Source organism: Phasianus colchicus, chromosome 2 (genome assembly GCF_987193195.1).
Source record: "Phasianus colchicus chromosome 2, bPhaCol1.hap1.1, whole genome shotgun sequence".
NCBI classification, from domain to species: domain Eukaryota; kingdom Metazoa; phylum Chordata; class Aves; order Galliformes; family Phasianidae; genus Phasianus; species Phasianus colchicus.
In genome coordinates, this window is record NC_143437.1 from 43,804,990 (window position 1) to 43,819,399 (window position 14,410).

At 38.9% G+C, this 14,410-nt stretch overlaps 1 long non-coding RNA gene across 2 annotated transcripts; it reads right to left on the reverse strand.

Annotated features, from left to right (window-relative positions):
* Positions 1-1,641: 1,641 nt before the first annotated feature.
* Positions 1,642-11,526, reverse strand: LOC149918990 (uncharacterized). 2 transcript variants are annotated; one of them, XR_016464699.1, is made up of 3 exons: positions 11,483-11,526; positions 5,992-6,118; positions 1,642-1,756 (listed from the first exon to the last, which is right to left on the reverse strand). It is a non-coding gene; the product is annotated as an uncharacterized LOC149918990 (long non-coding RNA). The 2 variants fall into 2 exon arrangements; XR_016464700.1 differs by lacking the exon at positions 1,642-1,756 and adding an exon at positions 4,825-4,949.
* Between the last annotated feature and the right edge of the window lie 2,884 nt (positions 11,527-14,410).

Here is a 14,410-nt window from a genome sequence, read left to right on the forward strand (position 1 = left end):
TGCAAGGAAGCAGCAACTGTGAAGCTCTTCAAAGCACTCAAAACTCCAGGAACTTTCCTATTCCCTGATATTTCACTACATCCTCTCTCCAGAAGTCCCATTATCCATTTCCAACACTTCAGTGCTCTAGAAACCAACTGTTCAAATGGAAGTTATTTCTGGCATGCTCCCATAGGCAGCATCATGAAACAGATGAGTGTGGAGATACCACAGTAGCTTTCAAATCCTTGTTCAGAGATCTCCAAGCCCTGCACTCTGTCTTCAGAGCACAAGCTGCTGAACAAAGAGAGCTTTAGAGTAAATCTATATTTACCCAGAGAAGTGGGAAACTCTTCCAGGTATCATCTCCAAACTAGACCTGTTGAATGGACATGCCCATACTTCTGTAGCACAACTAATAATTTTATCATTGACCTCATATTCAAACCACTGTTGCAACCAAGGACTCATGCAAGCATCTTTCACCTTAACTAGAAAAATTCATGTGTGCCAGTGACTATAAGGGAACAGTAATTAGTCACAGACAGTGACAACAAAACTTCCAGGGGAACAACACTAAGAAAATCACAGGTCTTAGTAAAGTTTTTATAAAGAATGAGATCTAAACACAAAGGCTGAACCCAGTTTTTGAAGATGAGTTTCAGGTGCCTCCTTTGATGCTTCTGCAGAGCACAAATGCGGCTCTGGTCTGCATTGTACTGAGCAAATTGATGAGAAGCTTGTCCAAAAGGAATTGGCTGCTACTGAAAATTAACAGAGGTTCTTCTTTTGTTTCATTGCACATTTAACCTAAACAGGCTAGCTCAAAAAATTACTCATTTGCACATTCACACTGCAGAGTGTAAGGTAACCCTGCAGCAATACTCATTTCCATCTCCAGTTCCTCCCCTAGCCCTCCAATGGGGCCACAGACAGCATCCACCACAGCAGAGCTCAGCTCACTGCAACAGCAGCAGTAAGAGCTCCAGATGTCTGAGCCTTGTACATACATGAGCAAGCACAGCACTGAGCAGACTGCAGCCACCTGAATACAATTCATGTGCATCCTTTTTCTCTTAAGCTGTATTGACTTAAAGATATATTACCTCAACTTCACAATAAAGACACACCCTCAGCATTTATCCACTGGTTCTTTTCCACAACATTTACTGATCTCACAGAGCATAAATCCTGGGAGTAAAACAGAATCTTAACTCAAGTAAGTTACAGAGACATGCCTATTAAATGCAAATGGACAGAGCCTTTTCCTCCAAACACAAGCTCTCAAAAACTGCAGTAACTCTGTGGACAATTACTGATCAAAAACTCCAAATTCAAAAATCAAATAATTGATTTTCATCAAAAATAGTTTTTTCTCCCTAATCTTATCTACAAAGGTTTATTGTTCATATACCAGCAGTCTGATATCTGAATTCTCATCATTACACACTCTAGCTTTGCAGCAGAATAACACTGTAAATCTTGATCACCACCTGAGTGGTCTTTTGGAGGAAAAAAAATACAAAGTAAGGAAAAGTAATAGAAAAATTATTTTAAGGACTCAGTATCCTGTGAACAACAGATATCTACGTTCATGTTCCTGTACAATAACTTGAAGATTCTATCCAACTGGAATGTAGATGAATAATTTCTGTCTGCTTCTCTCATAGGATGCTCTCATGCAAGGCCTTAGGTTGCAGTCATCCAACAGGCAATCGCAGCATCAGATGACTATAAATGATGTGACTTTCTTAGCCAACCAAGAGCCTTAATTTTTCTGTTTGAAAGAAAAGGAACAGAACTAAGTGGCAGTAACTGTTGGGCATGCCAAAGCACAAACTTGGGAAATATAAAATAAAACAGATGACATATTGAAGTCTCAATGAGGACAGAAAGAAGCAATAAAGTATAAGAAATAACCTTGAACTGGATTACCACGTACAGTCTCTTACTAGATTCCTGCTTTATACTGCATTTCACAGAGGACAGAATTTAGTATGAGTTGAGAAAGAAGGGCTATGTGTTTATTTTAGTGTTAACAGGGGTGGGAGTGCAATACTAATTCTCACTTGTTTTCTCCTCTTTAGTTACAGTCATTCAAGAAATGTTTATTCTTTCAATTTCAGAAATGCTACTAACTGCAAGAGCTTTCTTCAAAAAGCATAGAAAAGTATTGTTCCTTTCAGTTGTTTCTCTGGGAGCAGGAAGTAGGTGCGGACAGCGGCAGCAGAATATGATTATCTGCTGACTTCTGATGACTTCAGTAGTGCTTTGAAGATGCTGCAACAGGTTTGGACATACCCATCAGGACCTTTCTTGGCAAGAAATCTGGGAGACTTCATCATCTTATTCCAAAGGCTGCCCCACTCAAAAACACTGCAGGGGTATGGCGCCAAGGCTCAGAAGTTTCCCCTCAATCTTCTCCAGTTGGAGAGTCGCAGTCCAATCACATCAAGTATTACTTATTATCTAAATGATCTGCTTAAAGATCTAGGCCATGATCTCATTACTTCAGCCAGACATACTCAAGGAGATTCATGCCATCACACACCACTTCTGCTCCAGCTCCAACAGCCCCATCCTTGCAAAATCTCTCTGCAGCTTGAGAGCCTGGTAAGAATAATAAGCTACTCTTTTAAGGAAGAATTAAGTAATTAGTTGAATTAATACATTATGCAGACTGAACACACACTGTCTCCATTTGTCTTCATTTGTACACGAGGAAAGATTTGAGGAAGCAAGCAGCTTACCAACCAAGGGAGAAATCTTCTGATTCCATACCATATATTCACCTTTCTAAACTATGCAGAGTAGATTAAAAAAAAAAAAAAAAGAGACTCAGTTTAGCCCCCCCCCAAGTTCTATCAATTCTGAGCCATAGCCCTCTCCATTCAAACACCCACAGATGCAATCACATTATATACAGATTTGTTCACATTATTTTAGGGAACTTTTTTTCTAAGAAAAATGTTCATTGAACTAAGCTTCAGCAGTGCAGCTAGTTTTCCCTCGTGTGCTCTAATAATGATTTTTACCTAGCAACAGCCAGGAACCAATAGATCTGCTGTCTTTCTGAGATGTTCCTGTTCCTAGGAAGGTCAATCATCAAATAGGATTCATTTTTCACCTGAGACAAGAGAGATGTTGAGGTCTTATAGATCTGTACGGTGTTAAGGTTCTGCAAGTATGGGAGAATTAGCTTTCAGTAATTACCTCTCCTTTTAGGAGGAACTGCCAAAGACATATTTGAGTACACTGTATTTATTACAGTGGTAAAAAGAAAACAGAGCAGAAAACAATGAGGCAATTAGTAGAAGTTCCTTTAAAAAAAAAAAAAACCAAAACCAAAAAACTTGGAACACAGCAATAGTTTAGTATGTGGCTTCCATTTCTGTGGTTTTGGACATAATGAAGATCTATACCAATGAACTACTTTATTGTTGCTGAAAACCTACAACTTGTTTTAAATCAAAACATATGTGATAATGCAACAATTTCAGCCATGAATCAATGGTAGAGGAAGAACTTGCCATATCCAGTGCCAAATTGCCTGTGCAGAACCTGCGACAGACTATTTAGCCAAATATCCCTGGAAGTAAGATAAGATGTCTTCCAGACTCCCGTATGCAAAGACATGATGTCCCAGATTGAGCCAGTAGTCCTTAGGAAGGAGACATGAGTCCCTCAAGCTTTCAATTCCCACCCTGCCCATCATGAAGATTGCTGCTCAGTCTTCAGCTGAAGCAAACATTAGCTGGATGGTCTGCCAAAATTCTCTTTCCAGGTTTTCATGCTTAGTTCCCTCTCAACCTTCCACAGACATTTCAAGACATCCACTTGTGTCCAGAACAGATTTTTTCCCCCCCTCTCCCAGATGTCCCCAAGGATGGGAACATGAAGGCTTAATATCACATCTAAACATAGAGTTAAATTAGTAAAGACTGCATTGTTTTTATAAGTCATCCTTCAGTAGTTTGTGTATATAACTCTATATAAGAGTTGCAAGAACAGAATCCTAGATCAGATTAGCAGTACTCTTAGGATACTCATAAGAGTGCTGGAAAATAGAAATCTAACAGCAATGAAACATAACATGAGAGCAATAGCTCTTCCTTTATGAGTGACGTTTGAAGAGTAGGATGCCAGTACTCAGACACGACAAAAGTCTAGCATAACGAAAGCAACTGTTTGGTCATTTTTCCTGAGGAAATTGTGTAAATAAAAGAATGGCAAACATAGAACAATTTTTTAGACTTTGAGACACAGAACACAACTAGAAAAGGAAAGCAAACCTGATACACTCCTTTCTATCACATTCTGTTGCCAAAAGAAGGAAGTGGGAAGAGAGAACATGCCAGGATTTTTCTGGCTTACTAACAGTAAGGGAAAGATCAAACTCCTACATGGAGGGCAACAAAAGCTATTAATCTTCTTTGCACTTTAGACTTGTCTAGCAGGACAAAAATCAGAACAGAAGATATGACCATAGCATGAAACTGCCAAAGCAAAAATGTCAAAGCAAGAGAGAACTATTTCAAGTTATGGACAAAATTTGCAAAGCTTCCCAAAAACCAAGACCAAATAGCACATTATCTATTATTTAGATAAAAATTATGCATTTCTGACAAACCTGAAAGCTAAGAAAGGAATTTTGATCAAACCTATGTGGTATTGACTTGGAGCTTGACCGTGATTTCACACCCATAACAAGACAAAGGTTAATACATTACTGTTATTTCCTTAAAATCATACATATACAGTTCTGAACAAACTGTGAGGTGCAAACATAATGAGAGAAGAAATTGGCTATAGTCGCCACCTTCTATCCACTGTATTCTAGTGAGTTCTGCATCTTCTGGCACTTGAATGATCCTATTCTGGTCCAGTACTCAATCAGTTCCCTATCCCAAGCTTTTGGTCTGCTATGACACCAGAGATGATGCAGTCAGACTAGCACGCTGTATGTGCATCTGTAAAACATAATAAAGTGTTGCATGTTGTTGTGCACACTTCACAGGTTTATATTAGACCCACAAGCAACTATAGTACCTGTGGGGTTTTCATTATGAGTAAAAGCAGTGAAAAAAGTGGAAAACTTAAATATAGATAAGTATGTATGTCCTGCCATAAAGTAATTAAAGCTGAAGTTCATAAACTCTTGCTACATTATTAGGAACTGCATTACCAGGACAATAGTGACACATTTCTTCCCCTGCCATCGCAGCAGTAAGAAAATAAAAAGGAGGGGGGAGGGGGGAGTGGAAACAGAGGGAGGGGAGCAAGTAATGGAGGTGAAGATTTATGAAAAAATATTTTACAAATAACTGTTAGGACTATTATTAACCAGAATAACTGTAAAGAGTACAATGGATTCTCATTATTCAGTCAATTGAAGAGTCACAAAAAATGAAGGAATTAACAATGCAAAGAGACTTAAGTGACTTCTTTCTCATAAATAAAAGAATCAAACTGTACAAGATGAGAAAGACAGTAGAAACTGCTGAAGGGGATTGTTTTGAATTCAAAACTTCAAAAAACTAAAGATAGCAAGTGGAGGAGCAAGAGCACTTCCGGAGGTCAGCTGAAGCACAGTTAAACTGTTTAACTTTTTTTTTTTTTTTTTTTTTTTTTTTGCATTGAATGAACATTGCAGTCTGACACCTGCAATGAAATCTCTTTTTAGCCCATGACTCAGTAACACCCCAGTTCAGCTAGGAAGCAGCCACCAAATTACAAGATTGTAGACATCATGAAAACAAAGATGAACAGGGACTGCCTTGAAGATAGCTAAAGAGATACCATTAGAATTAGTACTTCCATGTTTCCTATGAGGAGCTTTGTGTATCCCCGCCCTTGCCCCCCACATTATTTTGAAAGAGAAAAACAGAAACAGCAACTAGTAAATGAGTCTCTGTCAACCTCATCAACTAATAGGCAAATATTGGTTCTAGCAAAGAACATTTACATGACAGAAGCTAGGAGAAATATGTTCCCATAAAAGATCATGGTTACCTTGACAGGAAAAAAGCCACCTGATAAGACCTAACTAGCAGCTCTTCTTGTTGATCCTTCAATTCAGTTGTCCACTTGTGCTGAAGCAGAGCATTAGTGTAAAAACAGGGAAGCAGCCCCTCAAAGCCTGAGAAAAGGATAACTCCACTTTAGATATCAATAAAAGTAAAACTAACAAAGAGAAGATTAGATAGACATTTATCTGTCCTATCCTATATGTTATTAAATCTAGTGCAATGTTCTAGAACAATACCTTCAAGATACTGTGGATAAAGCCTCATCTTTCAATCCTACCATTTTTATCTGTACACAAAAGACTAAAATGATTGCTCCTTCCAAAATAAATATGGTCAGTGACACAGAAGGAAACTGTGCAAGAGATGATATGGTTTTACCTTTCCTTTGCCTGCCTGTATTGGTCTTCACATGAAACAATTTAGTGTCTTTTCAGAAATACAGTTGGTAGGCATTCATACGTATACAACAGAGAAAGCATGAAGCATAGTATTTACACAGAATATTCATTTAGTGCCTAATAATAGATACACATAATAGGCAAGGAAGCAGCAATTCAGAAAGCATCTTTAAATGCCTGCATAACAGTTAATTGAAGCAAAGTTTACAGAAGTTTGTTCTTGTTCTCTGCTCAATGCCACAGTTCTCAGAAGCTACCTTCATGAGCCAATCACAATTTTAATTAATATATTTTAACTAGAAGGGAATGCAGCACACAGCATGCAAACATACAGTACCAAGTACACCTAGAAACTGATTAGTACCTCTTTTTTTCAAGATTGCATAAAGGAAAAGTAAAAATCTTATTTTCAGAGCTTTGTGTTTGCAGATGTAAAATAAAACAATTTGTCCAGAAATTCATGTTTTTAAAAACTTAATCTTTTTCAACTCTAAGCTCCTTAGTAATATACACAACATTTTATTTTTTTCCAGATGTTATCATTCCAGCTAACTACTCCCTTTGCCAGAAGCTGCCTTCTCTGCAGCAGTCTATTGATATGGCCTTAGCCGCCAGCCCTGAAAATGGCAGTGCTGATCTTGTTCCATGTCGTTTGCACAAGAACAGCTGAGGCGAGGATAAGTCCTCCCACCTCCAGCAGGGAAAGACAGCAAAAGCCTGATGGCTCCGACTAGAAGTCCAGCTAGGTCTTAATACCACCACTGAAAGTCTAAAAGAATATGCCTAGAGAACAGCAGCAGAACAAAAACAAACATGTAACATTTCCCTAAAAATATCAAATTCTAACCTTTTTCAAATCAAGTACCTCATGAACTGCTATAGCAAGATCCCCCCCATGCATTCCTGTCAAAACCCCAATCTCTGTGCCATATTCTATCCAGATAGATTTGTATTTTTGCATTGCTGCTCTTCACCAACATTTTGTCCTATAGTCTCCTGGCAAAGAATAAAATCTACACAGGCAGAGGAGATCACAGTAAATCAATTGGGTATCCAGCTTTACAGTGACAAAAAAAGGAAGAAAAAAAGCCAGGATGAAATTTATTAGACTATCTTATCAACTGCATGTACTGTGCAATATCAAGAAAAAAGGGGAAAAAAAACAAAATCACATTCAATGTCTTGGTTTTCATTCCTGTGATTCAAGGCTGTTGCTCAACACCATGAGGGTACGTGAGGTTTAATGCAGCAGGCATATGAAACTCCAGCTTTAAAATGGGAAGCTGTATATAAGTGCAACCTATTAGAGTATTACCAAAACTGAACTCAAACATCAAGGGAATGTTTTAGCAGGAAATAAATGAAAATCATTTCTCTTTGTTCTCCAGATTCCAAGATATGAGTAACACTGTCAAATACCTCTAGAAAATAACATTCAGTGAAGAATCAAAGGCTCCCTTTTGTGAAGGCTGTTTCATTATAAATTCATTTTATTCTGAGTCAGAAGACTCACGAGTCTTTCCTGGATTTTGTATGCATGCTCTTAGAATTGTTTCCCTTGTTGTCATATTCTCTCTTGCCAACACAGTAAGAATAGAAATCCTAATGCTCTGGATTACACACTGCACAGCTTTTTTAGGTTACAAAGATGTAACCACAGATTTAACCTATTAAAACCATTAATATTTGGAAAGTATTGAACAATTATTCTATACAGCTAAACAATGAAAAACAATGTTAAGATATATAAATAAGACAGATAAAAAACCTGAACACTTCAGTGCTTTTCAGGGTATTTTATATCAGGCATGCTTTCTGTATCTCTCCTCTATCCCTTTGCATTTTTTTTTTCTTAGCCTCATGTTGTCTTTCTCTCCTCACATCTCCCGTTTCAGAGACAAGATTCAATTACAGAGAATATAAAGAGACTTATTTATTGAGGCCACCAGAACAACCAGTCTCCCTGGCTTTCAGGACTGCGGTTACTCTATCACAAAGGCAAAGAGTTGGAAGAGGATGTTAGGTTTTTATTTTAACCATCCCATTTATTTTTTGCTTACCTTGCTACAAAGTGCAACATGCCACATGTGCTGGCAGGTTTTACTAACAACTAGGCAAGGTCTGCACTGGTTATTTGACCTGGGCTAATTTACCTTCCAATAAAACCGAAGTGCCTGGGTTAAGCATCCACTGCATAACCAGCACAGTACACAGGTTGTTCCATGTTAAAAGCTGCTTCCCTGTCACTACAGGCAAGATTTGTTCCCCCTAGTGATGTCTCTAAATAGTTCTCATCTAGCTAAGCTCCAAAAGTGCAGGGACTGTCTACATCATGACAACTGCCCTTCTGATGCTCACTCACAACCTCCCATCTTAATCAAACCTAAGTGTTTAGGCAGATTGGCAGTCAGGCTTTCCAAACTGCACATCTAATCAACTCAACTCTCTCCCTTTGGTTTTTCAGCTTTTTCTAACATGCTAAGAAAAAAAAAAAATACAACACCACACACCTCCCACCAAATTACCAAAGAGCAGAACAGATATGTATCACATTAAGTGAAGGAAAGACTTCAGCAGATTCAGATGAGCATGTAACAGGTTCTGATAAGAATGCAGACTATCTGCCATCCATAAGAATAGAGCAGCTCTGGTAATGTACTACCCAAGAAATACAGGCCTTACTGCAATAAATGTCAGAACTCACATTGGCTTCAATAGAGCGGCAATTTTACCTTTCCTAAATTGCTAAAAATTACAAAATTGCAGTGAATATCCAAAAGAATAGGGAGTCTAAAGATCTCAGGTATTTTTATTTAGTCAAGATATCAGTTCTTCAAATAGACTTGGCCATGGCTCGTAAATGCTTTTGGTTAAAAGGAGCACACAGTAAGAGACCTACAGTATTTCATTCCATTGTAAAATAAAAATGTTTTAGTCACAATTTAAACAATGATCAAGAGACTTACTGTACCTATTCACGGCCATGCTATGTTTATGAGCTACCTGTGTTGACAAACATTTTTCTGTATTTTGTTCTTCTTTTACATCTTGCAAGCTTTGATAAATGTCAAGTTTGACTTGACTTAGGACACAATCTGTAAAGGGTGTGGATTTTATAGTTGCCTTGTATGTTTCAAGACAATTGGTCATTTTTCTCACCTTACTAAATGAACCAGAAGAGTTTTTGGGATTAAACCACAAGAAGAAATACTGCTCTTATGTGCAACTTGTAATAATTGTAGTTCCAAATGTATCATCCTTAAAAGCTGTGAGGCTGCACCAGACATCAGGTTTGCTGCAGTTCAGAAATCCTTCTCCCTTTGGCATAGCCATCAGGAGAGTAGAGTTAATTTCATGTAGCCTAAATCTTTTTTTAAAAAATATATATACTAAACTGAATATATATATATATTCATTCAGTTTAGTCTTTAGGTTTAAATTTAAAGTAACAACAAAAATAAAGTGGGGGAACACCAGGGGAAAAATATCCTAGAATTTGACTTTACAGTTCACTGAAGTTTCTTTCAATTAGGAAAAATTAACTACCCTTGATCTTACTAGCAGGTGTTGGCAGTTACAAATGAATGACAGCAATTAGAAATAAAAACATTTTAAGGAAGTAGGATTTTATCATAAAGGGAACTTTTCATTTTAAATGTAGTGCCTTTTGGAATTACAAGCGACTTGGCATGGTTTTGGGATTAGTGAACATTCAGCTGCCAGGTTCATTATGTCAGTGTAGCATGCAGTATACTGAGATGATGCAATCATAGTTTTCCTCTCTTGAGTTTGGAATGACCCTTTAAGGACTTAAAAGAAGTTTCAGACAGAGAATTAAATTCACAGGTGCATCTATAAAATTAAACTGCCGATTTTTGATAGACCTATAACTTTTCTAAGACATGGCTTTCTAAAGAAAGATTACTTCCTGACCCAAGCAAAGTAGTGGCTGTAAAAACTGTGAAAACTACCACAAAAAAAGACTGTTTTAAATAAAAAAGAATAAAAATACAGGAAGCTTGTATCTAGATATAAATAGCAAAAGAAAAAATATATATACATATGTATATATGTGAAGTAGCACTCTGAAATATACATGTATGAGAAGATAATCTGGATATCTAAACACCAAAACACTTGGTAGACTGTAAACATAATCTGAAGATCAACTTTTCCTAGGTTGATATTATTTTCTGAAATGCTATTTAAAGCAGGGCAGCAGTAGATGCTTGGTTATTGGGACTGGACTGCTCACTTCCCCACTAGCAGTGTATCCAAAGATTGAGAGTCTACATCGTCCTGAAGCTCACCAAGCAACTTTCTGACCTCCTGCAGCTCAAAGTTCATGCTGTTCAAGCTATGAATAACATGGAACTCAGATACACTCTTCAGCCAAGATGAGAGCTTCCACTAAGGAAGCTATGGAGAGCCTTACTCAGACCAATAGGCAACCAGAAGTATTGAGATGTCTTGCTGACACAGAGAGGCTCATGAGGGGGTTACTTCCTTACAGTACACTCTATCTCCTACAACATTAGCCCAGAAGCCAGCTCTAGGGGATCACAGAGGCAAAAAGCAAACCTAGTGGCAGTCTGCTCCCTCCTTCAGGGGATGCTGACAACAGTTAATAGATATACTTAAATAGGAAAGTTTTAGACTGTAAGCTCGGACAGCTTGGTAAATCTGCTAAAGTCAGATTAAAACAGTGCCAGCATTTGTAACAACTGTCCTAGGCAGAAAACCATGATGATGTTGAAAGAACAATACAGTCAATCAGTATCCGAGAATAAGCCAATATAATTGAACTTCAAAGGATCCCAGGTACCAGAAAACCCAAAGGAAGATTAAATAGCAACACAAGTACATTCAGAAAAGACTAGAATAAGAACAAATTTCTTCCCTTCGTAGCTCACCATCACTTGTTGCAGAAACAGCTGTAAAAGGTTAGAGCATTACTTGCATACCCACCATCAGCTATTACACCTCTGCTGAGGTCCATAATAACACAACAGAGCTGATAAGATAAATTACAGAAGCTATTTTCCATCCCAACTCAACCAAACTACTTTCACTTACTAGAGAAAAGAATCCAAAGGCCTCTTCCAGACTCTCCAATAAGCTCAGCCACAGGTTTAACTGCAGATGGTTGCTGAGGCAACAAACAGTTAATAACAGAAAGACTGTAAGCAGGCTCAGCTGTTTCCATACTTAACAATTGAGTTACCCCAGTTGAAACACCTGTTGCCACCTGCTTCCTATACAGAAGATGATGGGTTCTCCTAGAGTTAAGGAGATGCATTATGGTCAGGTGGGAATGCCTCTCCGTGGAGAAAGTGAGCTCAGTACTCAGTACTTTCCGTACTCAATACCTCTGCGTGAGGTATTTTTATGTAGTATGAAGGAGAGTGGATTTTACTGGTTTGCTAAGACAGGTTAGCAAAAATAATATATAATAAAAAAGCACTATTTGCTGAAATTGTTTGACTGTTAGAAGTATGGTGTGTGTGACAGGTCTTTAAATGAGGCCAGCATACATATATGGTTCTATGTTCCCTGTGTTGCTACTGGGAGATTTATTAAGCCAAAGTTTTCAAAGAGGAAAGACTGGGTGAACCCTACAGACTGGGGCAGATATTCTTTCTTAAAAAAATAAAAAACTATATTTCAGAGGGATTAACAACCAATCAATCAACAAATCCCAAGGGCAACTGTGGTGCTCAAACACAGCAGCAGTCAAGGTGGCTCCAGGTTGTATTGGCCAGGCTCACCTTAGCCTGTCCTGCAGCCCAGTGAGTACCTCCTCTACTCATCCACAGACCTGCTCCAGCACAGCTCAAGGCACATGTGGGCCTGCTTTCTGCAGATGCCCATAGCTAGTGGCCTGACCCAGCATGATGCTGCCAGTGGCACTCCACTTAGAGGAAGGAGTCTACTGACACTCTCATTACACCAGGGGATTAAAAGCCATGGTGGTTTAAAGCTGTTTGGGATATTGATCATTTGCATTCGCTTATCTCAGCTGCCCTTCCTCTGCTTTGGAGTTGTCAGTGTTGTGTGAGCTTTCCTGCACAAGGCTTGTGCATGCTTAAAATAGCTTTGTGCTACCTTAAATGAGCAGAGAGGTGTAAGTGTTTGCTATATCAGCCAGAAGCCATGGTACTGATCTTTAAACTACAAGTCCTACAGCTTGTGGTGCTAAGAGATATTGTGGTGAGGCTGGGATCTGGATCTCAAATTTTAGCTCAAGTTGTTCACCTTGGGCAAACAGTAATAGGACAGGCAAGGCCATGATTAGGAGATGGAAAATCTTAATCACATGTTTACCACCTCCAAGTTAATAGTAATGTCAGCAGTCACTCTCTCATTCCAGCCAAGGAAACTCTTTATGCTCTTTATTTATGGCAACACTTCTCCAGGCCTGTAGAGGTATTTCTACAAAATCTTGCACTTGGGCCTGCTGTATCTTTCTCATACAGCTTTCTCGAGAGGTAATTTTGGAAGAGCTTCACAGATCTTTGGGCCATAGCATCAGCACCACAGTGAGGTTTCCAGTTTGGTCATGCCTCTCACCAGTACTGATGTATACCAAAGCAAGCACTGTTGTATCAGCTGTGGCTTTTTTTTTTTTTTTTCTTTTAAGCAAGAAGGAATGGTTAGGCTTTGGCATGTGCTGGTTTGTTTCTAATTAAAAAAAAAAAAAAAAACTGAAAATCTGAAAAAGCCACATGACGTAGGAGCTTGGGTCTGGGACTGAATCCAGTGCTGGCTTTAGAGGACAAGTTGTGAGGGATGTGTCATATTAGTAGCTTGCAGCTAATGGTCTGGCACAGGATGGAAGCTGTGCTAGCTCATTGCCCGGGGCCAGGAAACTGCTCAGGTAACAGCGTCCAACGTCTTAGCCAGCGGACCTTGAAGGTTTCTTCATCCAGAAGTAATTAGCTAAGGTTTCCACAGTGCACCAGCTTCATTCATAGGTATGGCCACCCCCCTCCTACTTCAGCTGTTTAATGTCTACTTTGAGTCACAAAAATACTTGTGTCAGTGCCTTAGGTTAATGCCTCTTGCAAATTTCTAAAGGATACCGACTGTCTCTCTGCATTAGCACGAGCAGAACAATAAGCACTGGAAGAAAACAGAGCAGGTGAGAGAAGAGTGTCTGACTGTCCTTTGGGCAAAAGGATACCAAAGAACTCATTCACAAGGAAAACATCATAAGAGTGACAAATGACAGCCTGTCCCACCAGCTTATGTCAGAATCAAATTCCACAGAAAGGCTCAAAACAGTGTCAAACATGTATTCATTACATTAGCAAGCATGAAGCTCTGATTCCCTAACCAACTCAAGCCAGCAGAGGATAGTGAAAATATTAAAACATAACAGAAGAAGGGGAAATTGTAGAGAAATTGAAGGAGATTCTACTTGTTTTGCCCTGAATAAAAAGAGTAACTCAGGAAACTATCAACAGCAGTTTTTTACTTTGTTATGAGAGCCTTCTACAGCAGGCAAGAAACTGCCATTTAATGAAACTGATGTCAATGATGTGGCTAAGACAGGCTGCATTGTATAATGGCTGATAGACAAAATGGTAGCAAAGCAGACAAGATGATACTATGGCCTCTGACCTCATAGCTCACTAACTCACCTGGCCAGGTACTGTTTATAGATAACCTAGCAGCTCTGTAGCCACAGCATCTAACATCAATATCAAATATCTGGATCCAGCAAGAAACCATAATACCTCCAGGAGGGGGAATAGCTGTTTACAAGGGTGGATAGTGATAGGACAAGGGGGAATGGTTTTAAACTGAGACAGGAAGCTTTAGTTAGATGTTAGGAAGAAATTTTTCACACAGAGGGTAGTGTGACACACCAGAACATGTTGTTCAAGGAGGTTGTGGATGCCCCATCCCTGGAGGCATTCAAGGCCAGGCTGGATGTGGCTCTGGGCAGCCTGGTCTGATGGTTGGTGAGCCTGCACACAGCAGGGGGGTTGAAACTACATG